Source organism: Pipistrellus kuhlii, unplaced genomic scaffold (genome assembly GCF_014108245.1).
Source record: "Pipistrellus kuhlii isolate mPipKuh1 unplaced genomic scaffold, mPipKuh1.p scaffold_m20_p_9, whole genome shotgun sequence".
NCBI lineage: Eukaryota > Metazoa > Chordata > Mammalia > Chiroptera > Vespertilionidae > Pipistrellus > Pipistrellus kuhlii.
The window spans coordinates 5460327-5478448 of record NW_023425595.1 but is presented as its reverse complement, the minus strand read 5'-3'; the positions used below and the strand labels follow the sequence as shown (position 1 = coordinate 5478448).

The 18122-nt window shown below is 37.5% G+C and overlaps 1 protein-coding gene across 2 annotated transcripts in view; it reads left to right on the top strand.

Annotated features, from left to right (window-relative positions):
* Positions 1-18122, top strand: part of LRRC4C (leucine rich repeat containing 4C) — a 707813-nt gene that overhangs the window by 519565 nt on the left and 170126 nt on the right. For both annotated transcript variants that reach the window (XM_045577671.1, XM_036427214.2), the window contains exon 4: positions 17136-17229. The gene's annotated coding sequence lies outside the window, so the exon portion shown is untranslated. The remainder of the gene's footprint in view (positions 1-17135; positions 17230-18122) is intronic.

Genomic DNA, 18122 nt, shown 5'->3' with positions numbered 1-18122 from the left:
CCCAAGCAACCAGGACGTGACATGTACTCCTACCACCTGGATCTGTTCCCTGGAGCAGAGGCGTACTCTGGCTCTGGCACAGAAGACGCGATGTTTGGCATGTACAATGCACCAGCTTGTGATTCTAACAAAGGCCACTTAGTGATGCTGAGCTTTTGAGATGAACGTGCGTATCTAGGCCGTTTGTCAATGATGAATTACTTCTTTTGTATCCCTAGCCAACACCTTTCCTTTCAACGATCTGGCACGTGAGCAAAGGGAAAAACACCAGCTTTCCTATTTCTCCTGAACATTTCATCAGATAGACCTTTTTGGTTGTTGTTGTTAAACAGAAGGAGATTAATTAAACTAGCTTTTAAGCTGATGAAAATCATTAGCGTGAGGCAAGTAAAATATTGATGGTGTGTGGAAAGAAGCATGAGCAGGAGAATTCGTAGGAACTCAAAGCAGCCACCAGCTCATATTTGGGTGCTTTTGATTAAAAAAACAACTAAATCGCTTCTTTGGGGCCTTCCCAAGGCCAGATCTCAACAAATGATCACAATTAAAAAAAAAAAAAAAGAAAAAAAAAAAAAGACTATAGAGTATTTTCTAAAAGATAAGGAAAGCAAAGTTATATGAAACAGAAAGAGGCCCAGTGACTATAGGTGCACAAGCAATTTAGAAATAATCCTATTTAAAAAAGGCTAATATGCAAGTTGTCCCCTCGGGAGTTCAAGGGACTAGGAGTTGGACTGCCCGCTATAACATGCACTGACCACCAGAGATGGGGCAGAATGAGTGAAGGCCCTGGCCACCCCAGCCAGCAGCCAGGAGAAGGAAGGCCCCAATCAGCTCTGATCACTGGACAGGCCTATGCACCCTACCCATATATGAATTTCGTGCACCAGGCCTCTAGTTGGATGATCAGTATACCAGGAGACCTGTCTGTGGGACCACATCAGTAGCCTATATGAAGCAGGCACCCTAGTAGAGGTGAGAGCAGACTACATTTAGAGTTTGGAGAGGGGGCTTTGATTTATCAATAAGTTCCTACATTTTGATCACCTGAATGACCATGGGCTAATCACCTCACCTCTCAAGCCTCACTTGTCCTATCTTTAAAGTGACAGGTCTTAATTAATTTGAGCTGAGGTCCCTTTTACTTCTAATTTTCTGTGGTTCCTTGTTTCATGCCCTGGACACTTAGTCCTTAACGTGCAAAAGAAGGGGGCGGTTTTGTGGGCCTTGGAGAATGTAGTGGGCAGGTTGCCGAGAGTGGACATACTGTGAATGTGTTTCTATGAGTCTGTGCCTATCAGAGGGAAAGAGGCAGGCTTTCCATTTTGGGTACGATATACATTTGTTAAGAAAGTCAATTTTTTTTTTTTTTTTTTTGGCTAATGGAGTTTTGCAGAAGGAAATAAATGATTTGTGTCTATTAGAGGAGCAGGAGCAGCAGCCGCGCATTTTTGAGAGCTCCATTAAATGTGTTCTGTTTCTTGGGCTGTCTCTGTTCATTTGGGTGAGAACTGAAGTGCACATTAAAAGGCTGAATTAAGTGAAGGGCTAAATGAACCAATTAATTCTTTTTTCTCCAATACAATGAAGGTGTCAAGCAGAATGCAGTTGACCCTTACATCTCTCATGGCAACTCCCTCTGAGAGGCCCAGGATTAATGTCCCTGCTCCCCTTTAGGGTCACATATTCAAAGCAAAGCAAAGGGATGTTGACATACAATGATATTTTTAATGAAGTACTGTCACTCTGAATACAGTACTTTCTCCCAGACCCCTGTTTTGGGTCAACTCTGATCTTTAATGTTTTCAAGCCTAAAAAGCTGCGGTGTAAACCTTAATGTTTTTTTACAGTATTTTTTTATCTCTAAAGCAAATCAATGTATTCTTACATGTCTTGACACATGTTCATAAATTGAAGAGAAAGTGGGAAAGTATATGGTTTGAAGTATATCCAGAGACTTTGGATTCCTGCAGAGCAGATGCTTAACAGCAGTTTTATGACCATGAACCAGTTATTTAGCATTCCTGAGCTTCAGTGTCCTCATCTGGAGAATGGTACAGTAACAGGTACTTAGAGGGTTGCTGTGATTATTGCCTTCAGTGATTCATTTCCAGTAATTAACAAAATTTCAAGCACAGAGTAAACACTCAGGAAATGCAAGTTGTTGCTATTTTCTGCCCCATTCTTGGGAATACATCATAGCATGGTTTCCACATTGTATACAGTACTCAATCTTTCATCTCAAAGGCAATAGAAATAGCCCTGGGACCTATGCAGCTAATGTTGGCATTTCACTGTGTGTTGTTTTACCAGGATTCTCAACAATTCTTTCACCCTGTGCTCATAAACAGTCAAATTCTTGCAGAGGCACAATGATTCCTTGATGATCCAGGCAAGAGAATGATATGGTGCAACGCATGCATCATAGTGCCTGTACATAGTAAGAAATTAATAAAAGATTATATATAAAAGAATCAAAATTTTTAGATTTCCAATTCTCCTTATTCATCTGCATCCAAATTGACTTCTTTTCTAACTCACACACCTTCTTCACCACGATGTATTAGAAGACAACAGTTTTCAACAACTAGTTGTATGATTACATCTGACTCAAGTTTGTTCTTTTCCTATGTTTTCCCTGTTTCCTATAGTAATATAATGCAAACAATAGTAACAAACACGTGCTTCTCTACTGGTCCAAAGGTGAACGTCTCATATTTCTGTCCCTTGGGAACAAAAGAGAAATGGGAATTCCATCAGTTCTTTTACCTAATAGTTTATAAGTTGGAAAATAGTATATAAGATAGAAATAACCATGTGCCTGGACAGGATGGGAAAGGGGATGAAGTGGTAATTATTTAAAAAATATAGAATATACAATACTAGAGCAGTGATTTTCAACCTTTTTCATTTTATGGCACACATTAACTAATTACTAAAATTCTGTGACTCGCCAAAAAATATATTTTTGCCAATCTGACAAAAATTGCTATAGTTTTGATATATAACAATAATTATAATCATAATTATCTACCTGCTTTGCTCCAAAGACTTTTTAAAAATTTGGTGCCTATACTTGTATCAAAGGATTTCTGCTACCAAGAATTAACGAGTCAGATGAAACATTATTATGTTACATGACCAATACTATGCAAGACAGAGCATTCACACACAGACATCTATGTAGTATTGGCTGTTGTCATTTTTTTATTTGACAATCTAAGGGAAAAGAGATCAGTGACCCTGACTGAGTCAGGCATTACATCTTTTAAAAATATTGTGCACACTGATTAAAAATTGTTATAGTACAGCAATAGAAAATACAACCAATTTTAAGGAAAGTGTTTCTCAAATAAAATGTCCAGTTATTCATTTTAAAGTCCCATAAGGAGGAATAACAAAAACCATACACATTTGCAGTTTTTAGATTTTTCTCTATTAGATTCATACCTGTTAAATTTCCGAATCAATTCCAGGGTTTTTTTAGGTCAAAGTATTGAGACCATCTTTAAATTTTATAACTGTAAAAATATAAAGTTACTCTTCCCTATCATTCTTAGAGAAAGTTCACAATAAAGAAGAGAAAAATTAATAGAATTACAATTGATAAGTCCTTTCAACTACCCAGCTGGCCACCTAATAAATTTCCAATATTACAAGGAGTTTTTATGGAAAATGCAAAGTTTTTGACAAAATTATACTGTATCACTGGTGATCTTGTTTATGAGGGGAATGTAATATACTCAATGAATGTATATACATTGAATGTGTTTAGAACAATTAAAAATATATTGGGACCATATTTTATGTAAGATTCTGCTCTAAGTACATTGGAGTAAGAAAGAGAACAATATGGTCAAGGTACCTGCCCTTCCACACATATTCTAAATATAATAGTACAAACTTTAAATCACATTCATTCACATGCCATCCTAATGAAAAAATCAGGCTGAGTTTTTGTTGTTCATTTTAAAGATTAAAAAATAGGCCCATGTATGATAAGTACTTCTTTTGAAGTTAAAGGTACTTTTTATTCTAAAAGACATGCTACTTTCATTATATTTGTGGAAAGATAAGGTGGGAAAACAACTCTAGATTGTCTGAAGAAAATATAGCGCACCTGACACAAACTTCTTTTCTGGCACAAAGAAATTGCTGATGGCAAAGTGGTTCTATCAGTCCTGAACCAATCTAAAGTCTTCAACTCCTACAGAGTTAGATAATATGTTCCTGAGAGTATTCCAGTGTGTGAAAGCACTACCTGTTACACTTGGGCTGTGTAGTCTACCTTAATAAAGAGGAGGAAAAGGTGTGAAAACACCCTCTGGTTCTTTGTAACTGGTTACTCATCTTGAAACAGGAATATAAAAAGGCTGAACATAAGCATCCAGCAAACAGTATTCACCCATGGCTTTCTAGAGGCCCTTAAGTAAATGGATGAGTCACAGCTCTGCTCTATGACAAACATGTAACATCAAGAACCTCTTTGTATCTTTATAATCTAGTGGTCAGAGATAATAGTAAGCTTTTTTTTTTCCTAGAAGGTTCTCTCCAAATTTATTTTCAATGAAGATAATCTGGAGAAAGTTTAGGTGATATTAATTACTTTCCTAGAGTTATTTTCATTTAAAAAATTATTCCCAAATGGTTTCATCATGAGAATATTTATGAAGAGATCTTTGAAGAATACGATTAGTGTGGGTGTATGAGCAGAGTGGTTTCTTATATGTTCATTTCAGTTATGATTTTGATCAAATTGGTTGCTTCTATTGAATTATTTCAGATTAAATTTTGTTATGACTATTGTGTTCTAGAAGTGAGTAGCATGTAGTAGTATTTCGTTCTATAAATTGTTCTATACAAGTAAAAATAAGGAGAGAAGGTCCTTCTACAGTCAATTAAGTTTGATAAATATTCCACATACCTCACCTCATGGAGAATCATAAAGCATGAAAGCATGTTAAGTGCTCAAACTTGCCCTATAAAAATGGGACCTGATTAACTTATTATCATTCAATGAACCCAAAATATATTTGGTTCAAACATTTTTTTTTACATCAAACTTTTCCCTTTAGAGTGTGTTCCTTAGAGGCCTGAACTAAATTATTATGGTAGAAATAAATCAAACTAAATTTCCAAATAGCCACATGTTTGTTTTTTCCGTATAGTTTCATAGAGTCAATAATTAAATAGCTCTGTTTAAAAATAATTTTTGAAATGATTTCTAAAAGTATCAATTGTGAAAATGTATAAGTGAATGTGATAAGGCTTAAGGGTAGAAAATATAAAATAAGATTTCCATTTGATGAATTATGCAACAGTGTGATATCCAGCTTTAGGGATGTTTGAGTTGTAGATCACATGTAATTCCGGCTGAATTTAAGAAAGATGGTGTCAAACTCAGGTGCTTCTAAGGGAGTAGTGAATGGCCTATAATTTTATGTTGAATGGGCAAAAAAAGAGTAAGAATCAAAAACATTGCTTTGAGTTGTCATTTTGTTGTTTTAAAAACTACTTTAAGCTGGGACCGGTTTGGCTCAGTGGATAGAGCGTCTGCCTGCGGACTGAAAGGTCCCGGGTTCGATTCCGGTCATGTACCTTGGTTGCCGGCACATCCCCAGTGGGGGGTGTGCAAGAGGCAGCTGGTCGATGTTTCTCTCTCATCGGCGTTTCCAACTCTCTGTCCCTCTCAATTCCTCTCTGTGTAAAATCAATAAAATATATATTAAAAAAAAACTACTTTAATAACTTCATCACTTATATCTCTGCTTTCGTTCTTCCCCTAACCCAACCTGTATCCGGGAACTACAATGATTATTTTTTAAAAGTTAGTTACATTGTGTCATCTCGCTACTGAAAATCTTCCAATAAAATTCATAATCCTTACCATGGTCTATGAAATCCTAGTTCCATATTGTTCAATTACTGCTAACTCATTCACTACCCAACTCCAGCCCACATTGGTTTTCAACAGAAGTTTTGAAAACTACAAGCACATTTTTACATCAGACTTTGCTCCTATGATTCCTTTTGTCTGCTGTGATTTTACAGTGACTATGCATGTGTCTCTTCACTTCAGTTACTCAAGTCTTGCTTCAGGGATCCCCTTCTACATGAGGACTTTCCTGATCAGTCTTCTCCAATCTGAATCTTTTCCTGCTTCTCTTTTCTACCAAGCACTTAGCATTTGCTGATAAGATGTTATATATGTATTTGTTTACATAGTAATAGAAGTAATGCTAAAGCTACAAGACATACATTTTGTATTTTAGCAGCATAATGAATAGAAGATAGTTTCCCTACTTGTACAAAGTTCAAATGTCAGTGGCAGCAGGGAGGTCAGATAAGGGTCTGAGTGACAACTGTGACCTGTGGCTTTAAGGTGCACCCTGGTACCTTGGTAGAGCCAGCAGGCAATACAGAGACAATAGAGGGCATGTGGGAAATACATGAGCTATATCTGAGAATGGGGACACATCGCTTCCTCTCACAATATTTTTGCTACAACTCAGTCCTATGGACAGCCATCACTGTAGGGATATTTAGATATGTGGTTCAAATGTCTGTCAAGAAGAAAGAGTAGCCCTGGCCAGTATGGCTTAGCTGGTTGGAGAGCCATTCTATGCATTGAAGGATGAAGGGTTTAAATTCCGATCAGGGCACCTACCCAGGTTGTGGGTTCAATCCCTGGTCAATCCCTGGTTGGAGCACATGCGGAAGGCAACCAATTGCATGGATGTCTCTCTCTCTTTTTCCCTCTTGTTTTCTATCTCTCTAAAATCAATAAAAACATATTTTAGAGTGAGGGTTTTTAAAAAAATAAAGTTCACATAAAAAAAAAGAAGAGTAGATATTATTGTTGCTGCCAAGGTTCCAGTGCAGATGCAAGGAAAAAGGGTCCTCACGATTGAAGCAGAAGCAGAAGCAGAAGCAGAAGCAGAAGCAGAAGCAGAAGCAGAAGAAGAGGAGGAAGAAAGGAAGAAGAGGAAGAAAGGAAGAAGAGGAAGAAGAGGAGATTTCATCACAAAAATGTGGTGATTTTTCAATGGATACATATTATATGTTGAATCATGCTGCACATTTGAAACTAATATAATGTTAGATGTCAATCATTTATCAAATAAATAAATATTAAGGAAGAAGGGAGACTAAGGAGGTTTGGTGTAAAACCACTTAAGTTCTTTCACATCACTCAAATGAAAAGATAAATTTCATAAGGCAAGGATTTTGGTTTTATCATTATATCCCCATCCCCTAGAAAAGTGCCTGGTACATAGTGAATGCGCCACTAGATATAAATAATATAAAAGCGTCATATTTAAACAGGCTTAATATGTGTCAGGCATGTGTCTCAACACTTCACATAAAACACTACAAAATGACCTTCGATGGCAGGTATTCTTCCTGTCACATTTCACAGGTGAAGTTAATGAGGCATAGAGATGATGAAAACTCTCCTGGGGTCATAGAGGTGATAAACATCAGAATAGAGATGTGAATTAAGTTTGTCTGGATTCAGACATTATGTTCCTTCAAACAATGCCTCTCTATATCTATGAAACAAATAACTATATAAGTAAGAATTTTCAAGTTTAGCAAGTCAATTCTATTTGTGAATGGCGCCTTTATCAAACGTAAGTTTTTTCCTTATTTTCCACTCTAAGGGAAGTGAAAAATAGTTTCCTACCCTGGGTGTATCTAAGCAAGGCACATCCAACAGTTATCCTAGCTATAATTCTTAGATATCCTGCTTCCCCATCCTGGTCACATAATACATTTTTCTTCTTGTAGCAAAGTAAATAAAATTAATTCAGTTTTTATTTAGTCATATTACCTTTTTTAAAATTGATTTTAGGGAGAGAGAGAAAAAGGAGGGAGGGAGAGAGAAACATCAATCAGTTGCCTCCATAAGCACCTTGAGCAGGGATTGAACCCTAATCCTAGGTATATGCCCTGACTAGGAATGGTGTACAGAATGATGCTCCAACCAACTGAGCAACACCAGCCAGGACTTAATACTCTGTTTTCTAATAGTTTGGCTATTTTATTGGGAATGATGTTTGAAAATCCCTTTAATAATAAAGTTCACTTTCTGTCTTATATCCTAATAAAGACAGGACTTAAATGTAAAGTTTATAGACTGCAGGAGAAATGTTAAGCCTAAATTCTAATTCTGAAATCTATTATTGTGATCTGCCTTTAAATGTCATCCTCAAAATTCTGCATCCTTCTTGATTTAAAATAAATTCATATAAAATAAGCCTTCTAGCTCAGACACAGGTCACACCTGACTCCTGTGTTCAGAGTAATGGTTTCAGAACCTAAGAAAGGTGGAGCACAGGAAATAAAAAAAATCAATCATGAGACACTATATCAAACCTTTCCATTTAGAAAGACTCTGGATTTATGTTTGTATATTTTAAAGTTAGTATAAATTATGATATTTATGAATGGCACATCTCAGTTGTCTCATTATTTTAATAATTATAAGTACATAGGATTTTGTGGCTCAACTAGATTCAGATTTCCTAATAGTTCTTAAAGAATATGGAAAACTAGAGGCCTGGTGCACAAAATTTGTGCACTTGGGGGGGGGGGTCTCTTAGCCCAGCTTGCTCCCTCTTGCAGTCTGGGAGCCCTTGGGAATGAGCCTAAGCTGGAAGTTTGATATCCTCCTCATTGCCACTGCGCTGTGCTCTCCAGCCATGAGCCAGGCTTCTGGCTGAGAGGTGCTTCCCCTGTGGGAGTGCACTGACCACCAGGGGGAAGCTCCTGCATTGAGCATCTGCCCCCTTGTGGTCAGTGCACTGCACATCATAGTGACTTGTCATTTCCATATTAGCCTTTTATTATATAGGGTAACCAGGTGAATGATTTCAATGATTTCCAATGGCCAAATGATGGTTATCCACTTTTCTGTTGTTTTTTGTTGTTACTGTTATTTTCATTCTCACACTTTTGCTTGGGATATTGAATACAGAAGGACTATGAATCATTAAATTATATGTCACTAATATTAAGATTTTTGAAAGTCTTGAAACTGGAAAGGTATATGATTCTTTCAAAATTGAGAAGAAGAGTAAAAGTAGGTTCTGGTATTTCCAAGGAATGGCCTCAGCCACATTATAATTACTATTTAGGAAAAGGGCCATAACACTGAAGGGTGAGCCCAGATATCAGAATGTTGGACAATGTTTTCAGATTAGGTTTTCCTAAGGTATAGCTGGTGATCTGTAGCAAAAAAAATAAAGAAGTTTAAAAAATAAGTAATGAATAAAATGAAAGAAAGGAGGAAAGAGGGGAGAGGAGTAGAGAGATAGAAAAAATAAATAATGTAAAATTATGAGATAGATAACCTCATTCATGTTTATATTGTACTTTATTATACCTCACTCTGTGCTGACTGGCTGGCTTGCTTATATGTGTACATGTACATTTTAAAAAATATTTTTATTGGTTTTTCACAGAGAAGAAGAGAGAGGGACAGAGAGTTAGAAACATTGATGGGAGAGAATTACCTATCAGCTGCCTCTTGCACACCCCCTATTGAGAATGTGCCTGCAACCAAGGTACATGCCCTTGACTGGAATCGAACCCGGGATCTTTCAGTCCACAGGCTGACACTCTATCCACTGAGCCAAACCGGTCCTGGCAACATGTACATTTTTGATCCATGGATGCAATGGACCAATTGCATGCGTTGCTCTATGCCATTTATATAAGGAACTTGAGTATCCACAGATTTTGGTATCCCCATGGAACTAATCCCCATGGATACAAAGGGCCAACTGAACTTAACCTAAGCCCCACATTTTTCAAAGGTCAGCTGTATATATTTGGCAACTTTGGTGTTTTGCTGAATGCTTTATTCATTATGGTGCTAATAATTGCTGGATTCTTGCAAGTTACCACAAAACAATTATGAGTACACCCTCCCAATGAGATAGCATGTAGATAGCATAATAAAATATAATTACCTTCCTCATCTACTCACACTTGGTGGTGTGTTACTGTGATATAAGCTGCTCTTATCGATAAAATGTTTTATTATGTCCTCACCCTAGCCTCCTGTCCTTACGGATAACGGTACCCAGTGGCATGCTTTTCTTGACAGTGGCTTCTGAAACCATTATTAGAGGTTTCGCTGAAATGTTTCTACTGTGTCTTTGGTAATAAGCAAGTGTTCCCAGTAGATCAAACTTAGTGTTTAGAAATCATGTAACAGTCTTACCCAGAAACTTTTAAAAGCGTGGTAGGTCCTCCCCTATATAATATGGAGCAGGCTCACCAGTGGCCGCAGAGTATTAACTCCACTCTGGATAAAAACACTGAGGCACAGATATTGAGAGATCTCTTTTCAAAGCTACACAGGCCATGGAAAAGTAATTTAGCAAATTTGGGTGTTCCTTCTTTGGCCTCTCTTGAGTGTTCCTATATAAGTGAAATTCTTCTAAAATGTATGTGAAAAGATTTCAGGTTGTGTAGTCTACAAGCTTAGCCAGTGTCTATATTACATGCATGTTAACATGTAATATCATGAAATTATGTAAATATTAATGTTGGTCCCATTATTTTTTAAAAGTCTTAAGTACATTTACAATTAGACATTGGGAGTGTAAAATGAAAATAAAATCTGATTTTCTAAGCAATATAAAGTTTCTTAGATAAAACATAAAGATAATTGACTTTATTATTTCTTTAATCATCTATTTTTGCAATGGTCCCAGAATTAATATAGGGTTCAGTGAAGTCAGTTTTCTGAATTATACTTGAGATATATTTTGTTGTTGTTGGTGTTTAATACTAACTATCTAGGAAATGTACAAGCAAAACAGGAATTATATAACCCTCATCTCTAATACCTGGACTAGTGTATGGCTAATTTATGATACATGCTTACTAAAAGAATTTACGACTAACAAAATGACAGATGGACTGACTAACTGACTAGATCAATGACTATGAAAACATATTCATAGACTGAAATAATAGCCAAGAATTATAGTGAAGCTCCATAGCTTTTAATGGAATATTATCTTTTTCATGATGGCAGATAAAGATAGAAGCCTTTTCCGTGATCATTCATTTTCTACAATAGAACAGCAAGGCTCAACACATTTGAAATAAATCTGAGACATAAATATTTCCCTGATACTGACATTTTGATATTCCTATTCATGCATGGGAAAGTGGCCTCCCTATGTGAACAAGGCATGTCACATGACTGCAAAGACACATGCACTCCAACAGTAGTTTCTGTTGAAAGCCGTTTGATGGGAAATAGCAGCCTTCTCCATGGATCCATGGGGAAGTCCACACATTGCTAGAGGCATCACTTGGCTCACATTCCACCTATTTTCCACAATATGGGCAGAGTAGTAAATCTTAAATCAAGCCCACCTAAATCCATCAGAATCCTAGATAATTCTATAAGGCAAGAAAAAGAAATGAGAAGGTATACAGATCGGGAAAGAAGAATAGCATGATCATCTGTGTAGAAAAATCTGAAAGAATCAGCAATCACAAAGAAACCTCCTGTTGCTACAAAGCAAGTATAGCAAGGTTGCTGGATATAAGGTTCATATACAAAATACAGACTTTTTCCGGTTGAGGCACATGCCTTGGTTTTGAGCTTGATTCCCAGTGGAGGCAGCCAATCAGTGATCTATCTTACTCTCCCCTCCTCTCTGAAATCAACACAAATAATTTAAATAAATAAATAATTAAGATAAACACAGAAAAATACATCAGAACCTCTGTATCTGCATCAGTTGAAGGACAGTGTTCAGACTCCTTGGCATGGCATATGAGATCTCTCATAAACTTCTCCCTGCCTAATGGTGTGTGTTTACTTATTATACCCAGATTTGTTTGTATATATGTGTGCACACACACGTTTGCCCCACCCCTCACATGCTAATCATTCAGAACTTTTTGTTTATTTAAGCAGAGGTGTGTCAGACTCTTATGGGCTTCCTTCTCTGACAGTGAGAGCATCTGCTCTTTTTTGATTAACTCATTTCTATTTCTCATTCAAGCCTCCTGTCTTGGAAAGCTGTTCTTTTTCTTTAAAAAAAAAAAAAAAAAATATATATATATATATATATATATATATATATATATATATATATGTATATATGTGTGTGTGTGTGTGTGTATATGTATGTGTGTATATATATATATAGATTGATTTTTTTACAGAGAGGAAGGGAAAGGAATTGAGAGTTAGAAACATCAATGAGAGAGGAACATTCATCAGCCGCCTCCTGCACATCCACTACTGGGGATGTGCCCGAAACCAAGGTGCACGCCCTTGACTGGAATTGAGCCTGGAACCCTTCAGTCTACAGGCCAATACTCTATCCACTGAACCAAACAAGCTAGGGCCAGAACTCTGTTCTTTATTCTCCTCCAATGTTATCCAGGTGCCTCTCATTGCACCTTCTTTTATCAGAGAATGTGTCACATATTTCTATAATTGTTTATATATGTGACTCTGTCCTTCAATGGGCTATGTCAGTGGTCAGCAAACTAAGGCTTTAGAGCCACATGCGGCTCTTTGGCCCCTTGAGTTTTTAGCAAAGGCCAGATTAGGAGTATCCTAATTAAGTTAATAACAATGGTACCTACCTATATAGTTTAAGTTTTAAAAATTTGGCTCTCAAAAAAATTTTAATTGTTGTACTATTGATATTTGGCTCTATTGATTAATGAGTTTGCCGACCCCTAGCTATGTGGTCCTTAATGTAGAATTTGTGTGGTTTTAGCCAGTTCTGTGTCTATAGCAGGTGCCTAGAATTATTTGTGGGATAAGATTAATGGGGGAGGGAGAGAATGGAGTAAGCACTCATCCTAGAGCATCCCCATGCCAAACAACTATCTATGGCAACCTGTCCTTCAGGAAAAATGTGTGCAGTTGCTGGAAGCATTTTATGTCTTAGGTGGATAGAGCCAACTTAATTCCCTGGTGATGTTAATATGGCAACTTTCACCAGCCTGAAAATCCTCTGGCACCAGAAACACATAAATTTTGGAGGCTGTTTATGAGACTGAGAAGGTGAGTCAATAGACTCTGTTCCAAGTTGGCACGAAGGGACATACTTCTAAACATCTAAAGCTCTGTAATTCACAGTGAGCTTCTCATTAACTTAAATGTTAATGTAAATTTAAAACATGTTGCATTGATCTGGAACTATTTTTTGCATGCACATTGCATAACTGAGCTCTCTAACAACGGAATCCATATGGACATCCCTTCCCATCAGCTTCTGATTAAGAAAAGAGGAAGACTTCCTCTTTCTTTTGTCCTGTAAAATGATTGGTTTGAATGAAAGGTCAAGCTGTGAGGTGCTATGAGAATCTCTGCTGAGGAGGACAATGGAATTTGATAAAACTGAGCAGAAAGATTAATTTCTGAATCTATTCTCTCAGAGTACTGCACATATTGTTTTGCATATGCGTAGAGATTGGTGCCTCTCCATTTTCACTGATGGAAAAACTGAAGTCCTCATTACCCTGCTGGTGATCTCAGTCTATTTTGTTAGTTTCAGCCAGAATCTCCTTTCACTGGCATTTCTATTTCCTTATTTATTTATTTACATTATTTTTATTGAATTTATTGGGGTGACATTGGTTAATAAGAGTCTCTGCAGGTCTTAGGTGAGCAATTATGTAACACATCATCTGTATGTTGCATTGTGTGTTCACCACCCTAAGTCATGTCTCCTTCCATAGCCATTTATCTCTCCTTTATCCTCTTCTACCTCCTCTCATTCCCTGCCCCCTTTCGCTCTGGTATTTATCATCCTGTTGTCCATCTATGAGTTTTGTGGGTATTTTTGCTTAACCCTGGCACCTTTTTCACCCTCCCCTCTGACAGCTGTCAGTCTATTCATTTTCTCTATCTATGGGTCTGTTCTATTTTGTTTGTTAGTCTATTTTGTTTAGTAGATTGAACACAGAAATGCGATTACATGCTATTTGTTTTCCTCTGATTGGCTTATTTCAGTTAGCCTAATACTCTCCTCCAGAATGTCACAAAGGATACATTATTCCCCCTTTGGGGGCTGAGTAGTATTCCATTGTGTAAGAACCACAGATTTCTTATCCACTCATCCACTGAAGGACACCTGAGCTGCTTCCAAATCTTGGCTATTGTAAATAATATTGCAATGAACATAGGGGTGCAGTTAGTCTTTCCAATTAGTGTCTCTGGTTTCTTCAGATACTATATTCCCAGAAGTGGAATCCTGGGTCCTGTGGCAGTTTCATTTTTGATTTTCTGATGAAACTCCATACTGCTTTCCATAGTGGCTGTACCAATCTACATTCCCAGCAACAGTGCAAGAGGGTTCCCTTTTCTCCACATTCCTTCCAATGTTTGTTGTTTGTTGATTTATTGATGACCACCATTCTGTAAGGGGTTTATATTTTCTTATTTAGAAAGAAAAGAGTTTACAAAGAATGTCATATTGCGTTAGGCTCACATAAAAGAAATTCTGGTGCTGACTATACTGATGATGAGGATGATCCCTGGAAATTCTTGTGTATGTTTACTCACTCTGTGCCAGACCCTGATGCAAAGTCTTTTATCAAAAGCTCTCACTTCATTCCCAAAGCAGTAGAGAGGAGGGGTCACTCTCATTGCCCTATTTTACAGACCCTGAAACTGTCCCATAGAAAGAGCTTTCCTGAAGTTCGCCAAGTAAGAAGTGATGATGCTGACCCTGGTGTGCAGGATGGGCTGACTCCAAGGTCTTTTTCATCACCACTGTGTTCTGTGGGACCACACAATTCACCTAACATATGAAAGCCTGGAGTGGAGAACTTCTTTTTTAAGACATGCACATGAGCATACAAGTGAGGATTCAACACTGCTCTTGAGAAGCTGGGTAGATGGATGAAATCCAGAAACCTGTTTCTAGCTCGTGAACACCTTGCATCTTATTGCCTTCCCTTACACGCCGTAAAATGTGAACAAATGGATTAGGGAAGCCTCTTCCAGCCCCACATTCTATGAATCTGCATAATGATACGATTCACTTTGTTCCAGTTGACAAACCCATTGCCTGGTGCTTCTCTTCACAACCACCCACCATGGCGTTTCTTCACATCCATATCTCTGACCCTGGGGCAGTCCACCTCGCTCAGTGCTTTGAAACATGTTAAATACCAGGCATGAAACTCAGGCTGGATGGTGGGGAAAAGCAGTATTTTGTTCCCCTGGACATACAAATAAAATACAAAAAAACAAAAAACAAAAACAGAAAAACACCAGTCTGGAAGAGAAATCAGACAAGGCCTTCATATATCAAAGGATAAATGATAACACATTCAGAAGCTCTGATAAATATAGGCCTGAGAGGATGTATTGAAAGGGAATGTTTACTGGCCTCGGGATGGCCAACCAACTTTGTAGTGTGAGGGTATACAGCAGAGTAAGAAGGGGTGTAGGCTCTGTGATCACACCTGCTAGTTCTGCCATACATTACCTCCCTCGGCACAACTGATCCATGCCTCACCTTCTTCACCAATCAAAAGAGAAGCGTGGTTCAGAATTCTCATGGGATTATCATAGGGCTTAATAATAATATAAAGAGTTTATTCCAGTGTTATAAATATAGTACAGGCTTAACTTTGCTTCCATTATTCTGATAACAACAACAAAAGAATCTCATGTCTTAAAATTATCTGTGTGTGGGTGAGTAGTAATTTCAGCTATCACTCTATTCTCAGTTCTAGGAATTGTTATTCTTTTTGAAAAGTAATTACATGTAGCCTGGCGGGTGTGGCTCAGTGTTTATAAATCCATAGACCTAGAGGTCAGGTGTTCAATTCCCAAACAGGGTATGCAGATCAACCCCTAGTAGGGGGCATGCAGGAGGCAGCTGATGGATATTTCTCATCAATGTTTCTATCTCCCCTCTCCCTTCCTCTCTCTCTAAAATCAATAAAGGCATATTTAAAAAAAAGAAGAAAAGAAAAACAACTACACACAAAACAGCAATTAGATATGACTATTTCACCCAAGATGGTCCCCTTTCCTCCCTTTGAAAGTACCTGAGAGGTATAAAACAAATTCATGATATAATGCCCAATTCTATAGTCTCTTTTACAAGTTGCCTACAATTTTCCAGGTTCTTGCAGAATTCCAATGTCTTTCCTTCCACATTAGGAGAAGAAATATAGTAGCCGAACCACCAGATATTAGTTCACAAAAGATTAGAAGCCCTGTGAGTTAAAAATCAAAACCTACTTAGTGTCATGAGATACACAATTGATTTTCCTTTTCAGATCAGTAGGTGAAGCTGAAATTGGTTGATTGCAGTCACTTTAGTATAATTTACCAACAAGCAACAAATTGCCCATCAGATATAGAAGCCAGTAATTGGGTTCATATAATAAATTTATAAAATATTAGGCTGTATTTACACATGTGAGTTTTGTTATCACAAATTCTTTCTGACCGTTCTACTTACACCAGACCACAACCTTAGGAGGAGTTATCACAGAATATGAAAAAAGGAAGGGGCTCAGAGGCAACTTGTAGAAAACCCTAAATTTTATATCTGGAGTGATTAAGACTCAGCGAGAATTGGACACTTGCCCAAAGTTTCCTGGTTAATTATGGTAGAGTTATAAATTGACCATAGTTCTGATCCTCCATCTGATACCTATATTTACTTATGTTCTTGTCGCTATATGCAACTGAGAAATCTGGAAATGACAGAGTATGCACTCTAATTTTTTATGTCCATTTAGAGTTGAAATAAACTGATTGTTATGTTTATTTTTATTGTTTTGAGCTCTTGTCAGAGAGATGAGGTGAAGGCAAAATGTCTCTCCTATATGTGTGGGAAAAGTTATTTGCAGATAAAATGTTTCTCTGGTGAAATACATGTTACACATTTCAATCATACTGCACAATGAACATTGACAAAAGTTTCAGTGAATATACTATATATGTGGATACATATGTATTTATCTATATTAGAAAGATGAATATTGCAATATTGCACATTCCAAATCACTCATATCTCCTGGTGGAGTGTGGCAGGCAGGAATGTCTAACCCCGATTTGTTTTCATTTGTAGAGCATGGCTTAACAACCTGATATCTGTGTTGTCTTACTCCAGGTGTAAAGGAAACAACCTCTTCAGAAATCCAGAAGACTTCTTAACTTCTTCAGGCTTTCAGAAAGATCAGGACTATCCGAGACCTTTTGATAAGGTAGGTTCTGAGTACCACTCATCTGTTTTCTTGGGGCTTTCCTTCCAGTTGCCCAAATTCAGAAAGAAAAAAAAAAAGTTTAAGTCACAACAATAGACACATGAAGAGCCAGATACGACTTATTAGCGATACAGTTACTATCTGAGTATACTGTTTCAGGCTTTGGCAAAAATATAGACTTCTTGACATTGAACCCCAAACCTTAGCTAGATGTGCCCATCTGGTCTGGGCAACTGCAGGCTTCCCCCACATGGCAGCCTACCCTCATGTAAAATGTCCCTTGTGGAGCAGCTGGCTTAACTATAGCTCTAAATAGCCTGCCCTCAAGATGAAGGTGAAGGGCATGGTTCCAACTACTACTGACAAAACCTTGCTCCCATGGTCACTAATCAGGTACATAACTCTAATGACCAAGGGATGGCGAGAGTAAAAGGAGCAAAAAACAGGCCAGGCCAGGAAATATAATGGAGTGTCCTTCACATTGGGGAAAAAAAATAGCCAATAGGGAAAAAGCATTCTTCCCTAAAACCACTGAAGAATAGGAATAACCTACCAACAAAAAGGGCTGCATCAGGATCCTCTTAACCTAGTAGCATGTTGAGAGGATTCCTCTGGTGATGGAGGCAGCCACTGCATGGGGACTTCTGCTGCTTTAGGACATAACCAGATTCTAGACAGAATTTTTAACCAACTGTGTGCTACAAGTTATGTGTTTTTAGAGTCACAATGAACATATTGTCTTCATTGGCGTAGAGCAGATATATGGTAGACTGCTAGGGTTTGTGATGATAGCTGTTTCTAGAAACCATTAGAAACAGTATTTGTTTTTTTTTTATTGGATTTATCAGGATGCATTGATTCATGTAAGTATATAGTTTTCAGGTATACAGTTC